Source organism: Macadamia integrifolia, unplaced genomic scaffold, assembly GCF_013358625.1.
Source record: "Macadamia integrifolia cultivar HAES 741 unplaced genomic scaffold, SCU_Mint_v3 scaffold532, whole genome shotgun sequence".
Classification (NCBI taxonomy): domain Eukaryota; kingdom Viridiplantae; phylum Streptophyta; class Magnoliopsida; order Proteales; family Proteaceae; genus Macadamia; species Macadamia integrifolia.
Genome location: NW_024870475.1, coordinates 115,001 through 120,000, shown reverse-complemented (window position 1 = coordinate 120,000; position 5,000 = coordinate 115,001). Strand labels below are relative to the sequence as shown.

Genomic DNA, 5,000 nt, shown 5'->3' with positions numbered 1-5,000 from the left:
TTTCAATCATAAAATATTAAAAAATATCAAAATCTATTGGAATGGTCCAATATTTTTTCAAAACATTCTATCAACCTTTGGAAGACATCGGAAATTTAGTTCCTAGAAAAATACATTAAAATGGATTTTTCATAGTTTTTTGAATTTAATATGTTTTTTAATATTTAAAAAATAATAAAAAAATAAATATTTATCAGAAAACTATACTTTTTTTATAAAATAATCTTTCGATTTTTCCTTAATTTCACACCAAGTTTCATTTGATTTGAATATTTGAAGCTCAAAAAATAGACCGGTATATTTTTTTGGGGGGGTCATGTCTCCTTCTGGAAAGGGGCAAAGAGCATAAGAGCTACCTTGAGGGAGGGGGTGCCACTCCCTAGGTGGTTTTCGAGGGGCCGCATAGAGGGGCAGCAGACAATGAGCGGGCATGGTAGGCAAACCCAAAAGACCCATGGCATGGGAAAAAAAGTGAAATGGCATGTGGGTTTTGATGAATTGGCCCTTGGTGTGCGCCGAGGCCTGCCACTGCATGCGGCTAAACGCGTATGGCTACCTGCCTTGCATGCCATGAGCCCACAGCTGCTGTAATTTGTGTCAGTCATGGCACAGCAAGCCCAATGAAGGTGCACGTGCTTGCGAATGGTCAGCCCTTCTGTCGTACAACGCCGCCCCCTTCTGCCGCACAGCGTTGCCTACCACCATGGGCTGCTGGGCGCACATGGATGCCAACCATGCGCTACCACACCCCCACTTCTGCTGCCACATGTGCTCTTCGACGCACAACATTTCCAAGGAAGGTGTGGCTTGTGAAAACATATACATGGTGCGTCCGTCTCGACAGTCATCCCCTCTGCCGCACACAGTTGCTTGCCATTGTGTGCTACTGAGAGCATAGGGCTACCTGCCTTGCGCTGTAGTGCCTCCATATCTTCTGCCACATGTGTCTGTCGCCGTACAGCATGCCCAAGAGTGGCATCGCCTATACAAAACACCTTCACGGTATGTCGATTTTGAAGATTTGGCCCTTGGTGTGCGTTGCGCCTACCACGGCGTGTTGCTTGGCCCTCATGGTTGCCTAATATATGCTGCTATGCCTCAACAGCTGTTGCCTCCTATGCTCATAGCGACAAAGAAAGCCCAACAAAGGATTGGAATGTATGTGAAAACAAGTACATGGCTCATCTGTCCAGATGGTCAGCCCATCTACCGCACACCACTGCCTACAACCATGTGCTGCTAGGTGCCCATGGCTCCCTACCTACCGCTGCCATACCCCCATAGTTGCTGACATATGTGTCCGTAGCTGCACAGTAGTTTCTAGAGAGGCATGGCATTTGAAAATAAGTAAATGGCCAATGCGTCCCGATGTTAAGCCCTTTGTCACACACTGTTCCCTGCCACCCTGGGCTGTTGGGTGCACAAGGTTTCTTGCATTGTGCTACCGTGCCCCCACAGCTACTGCCAGATGCGCCCATAGTTGCATGGCATGCCCAAGATAGGCTTGGCATGTGAAAATCACCATCAAGGCACGTTGGTTCCAATGATTGCCTTTGATGTGCGCTGTGGCCTACCATGGAGTGCTGTTGGGCGTGTATGGCTCCCTGCATAGCTACTGCCACATACACCGGTAGCCACACAGCATGCCCAAGAGTTACATGGCATGTGAAGGATAGCAACATGGCATGATGGTCCGGATGATTAGCCCCTCGTTTTGCACCTTGGCCGGTCGATGCATGCTGGTGGGTTTGCATGGCTACTTGCACACTGCACCTACACCCTCATCGTAGCCTACTGACACTTTTGCTAGTTTTGTACAGCATGCCCAACAGAGTCATGGCATGTGAAAAATGTGGAAATGACGTGATGGCCCCGTTGATTAATCCCAACTAGGCAGCATGGCAGTTTGACATTCTTTGCTTCCTGCCATGTGCAGTTGTGCTAGTGCCACTTTTTTACGGGCGTCGTCTTAGTCACGCATTTCCACCCCTCTTTGCTCTTTGGCTTGTTGTCATATGTAGGTCATGGTGCAAGGGGTGGGGTGTTGTCTACATTTGATGGAATCATTAGTCAAGTCAATGTGCACAATAAATATTTGGTTGGTCCCTCCCCCCCATCCCATTGTTTTTTGTTTTTTTAAATTGCACTATCATGGGTTTGTTGCTTGCAAGGGTTTTTTTTCATGGTCGGTTTTGTGGCCTATGCTATTTGGAGAAGTGCGTTTCTAAGTTGTGCCTAGGTGTGGAGGTGCTTGCATGCCTTTTACGGCCAGTGTTATAATACGACATTAACATGGGTCTCTGGAGAACATAGGTTGCAAGCTTGCAGGTGGTGCTGGATCATGAATCCCTCCCCCCTCCTTGCTTTATAAAAAAATTTCCATTCTCATGGGTATGTTGCTTGCAAGAGTTTTGTCATGCTCAGTTTTATGGCCTTTGGTATTTGGAGGAATGCATTTCTAAGTCGTGCCTAGGTGCAGAGGTGTTTGCATGCCTCATGCCGTAAGTGTTATAATGCGACATTAATGTGGGTCTCAGGAGAACATAGGTTTGCAAGCTTGCAGGTGGAAACAGATCACGAGTCCCACCCCCTCCGTCCCCCCCACTTTTGTTTTTAAAAAGAAAATTGCATTCTCGTGGGTTTGTTGCTAGCAAGAGTTTTCTCATGCTCGATTTTATGGCCTTTATGGTATTTGGAGAAATGCGTTTCTAAGTCGCGCCTGGGTGTGGAGGTGTTTGCATGCCACCAACCGGAAGTGTTATAATACGGCATTAACGTGGGTCTCTGATGAACATAGATTGCAAGCTTGCAAGTGGAGACAAATCACATGTCCCTTCCCCCCTCCCCTTGTTCATTTAAAAAATTTGCATTATCGTGGGTTTGTTACTTGCGAGAGCTTTCTCATACTAGGTCTTGTGGCCTTTACTATTTGTCGAATCGTGTTTCTAAGTCGTGCCTAGGTGCGGAGGTGTTTGCATGGCTCCAACCGCAAGTGTTATAATACGACATTAATGCGGGTCTCTGGAGAACGTAGGTTGCAACCTTGTAGGTGGAGATAGATCTCGAGTCCCTCGACCCCTGTTGATTGTTGGGATTTTCGTGCTTAGTGGGGCTATTGATTTTTCTTCTACCACATCCTTATTACGTTGTAGTAGGTTTGGTGGTGGATTGTGTCGGTAGTGGACGCAACGCATGTGAGTGGCTATTATTTTTCTTGTGGTTGTGGGCTCTTTGCTTGTGTATTGAACCACTATGCACAGATACCTCTATGGGTCGCGATGGGCCAAAAGTGTCTTTGTCAAGAGCATGAAAATTGTTCCTATGTTGCTTACCTAGTTGGATGGAAAGATGCTGCCCCTTCACTCTCATTTCATCCCTCTGGCCTGCCCTTGTGGTTGGTGTGAGGTGGCTTGGCATACGATGCATATGTCCACTTTCTTTCTGTCAGTGGTGCATGTGCACTATTTGTGCTCTAGGATGCAGGACATTTTGTGGGGCAAGGTGGATGTGTGTGTGTGTCCTCTTGAATCCTTTGGTTGCGCCTCGTTGCACAAGAACGATAGACTGCCATTAATTTATGGAGCAGAATCACCCAATGCACAATTGGGGATGTGGTTCATGCAGTGCTTTGGCGTCGAGAAGGAAAGTTACCTGGTTGATCCTACAAGTAGTCATATGCTTGTCTCAAAGATTAAGCCATGCATGTGTAAGTATGAACTAATTCAGACTGTGAAATTGCGAATGGCTCATTAAATCAGTTATAGTTTGTCTGATGGTATCTACTACTCGGATAACCGTAGTAATTCTAAAGTTAATACGTGCACCAAACCCCAAATTTTGGAAGGGATGCATTTATTAGATAAAAGGTCAACGCGGGCTCTGCCCATTGCTCTGATGATTCATGATAACTCGACGGATCGCATGGCCTTTGTGCCGACGACACATCATTCAAATTTCTTCCCTATCGACTTTCGATGGTAAGATAGTGGCTCACTATGGTGGTGACGGGTGACGGAGAATTAGGATTCGATTCCGGAGAGGGAGCCTAAGAAACGGCTACCACATCCAAGGAAGGCAGCAGGCGCGCAAATTGCCCAATCTTGACACGGGGGGGTAGTGACAATAAATAACAATACCAGGCTCTTCGAGTCTGGTAATTGGAATGAGTACAATCTAAATCCCTTAACGAGGGTCCATTCGAGGGCAAGTCTGGTGCCAGCAGCCACGGTAATTTCAGCTCCAATAGCATATATTTAAGTTGTTGCAGTTAAAAGGCTCGTAGTTGGACTTTGGGATGGGTCGATCGGTCTGCCTCACAGTGTGTGCCGATCATCTCGTCCCTTCTATCAGCGATGCACTCCTGGCCTTAATTGGCTGGGTCGTGCCTCCGATGCCGCTACTTTGAAGAAATTAGAGTGCTCAAAGTAAGCCTACGCTCTGGATACATTAGCATGGGATAACATCATAGGATTTCGGTCCTATTGCGTTGGCCTTCGAGATGGAGTAATGATTAATAAGGACAGTCGGGGGCATTCGTATTTCATAGTCAGAGGTGAAATTCTTGGATTTATGAAAGACGAACCACTGTGAAAGCATTTTCCAAGGATGTTTTTATTAATTAAGAATGAAAGTTAGGGGCTCGAAGATGATCAGATACCATCCTAGTCTCAACCATAAATGATGCCGACCAAGGATCGGCGGATGTTGCTTTCAGGACTCCGCCCGCACCTTATGAGAAATCAAAGTTTTTGGGTTCCAGGGGGAGTATGGTCGTAAGGCAGAAACTTAAAGGAATTGAGGGAAGGGCACCACCAGGAGTGGAGCCTGCAGCTTAATTTGACTCAACATGGGGAAACTTACCAGGTTGGGACATAGTAAGGATTGACAGACTGAGAGCTCTTTCTTGATTCGATGGCATTTGGACTGCGACCCTAGGTCAGGCAGGGCTACCCGCTGAGTTTAAACATACCAATAAGTGGAGGACAAGAAACTTATGAGGA

The 5,000-nt window shown here is 46.5% G+C and overlaps 1 non-coding gene across 1 annotated transcript in view; it reads left to right on the top strand.

Annotated features, from left to right (window-relative positions):
- The first annotated feature begins 4,926 nt into the window (after window positions 1–4,926).
- Window positions 4,927–5,000, top strand: part of LOC122069095 — a 3,357-nt gene continuing 3,283 nt past the window's right edge. Inside the window, exon 1 of the ribosomal RNA XR_006137364.1 lies at window positions 4,927–5,000. This exon is cut by the window's right edge and continues 3,283 nt beyond it. This is a non-coding gene — a ribosomal RNA (28S ribosomal RNA).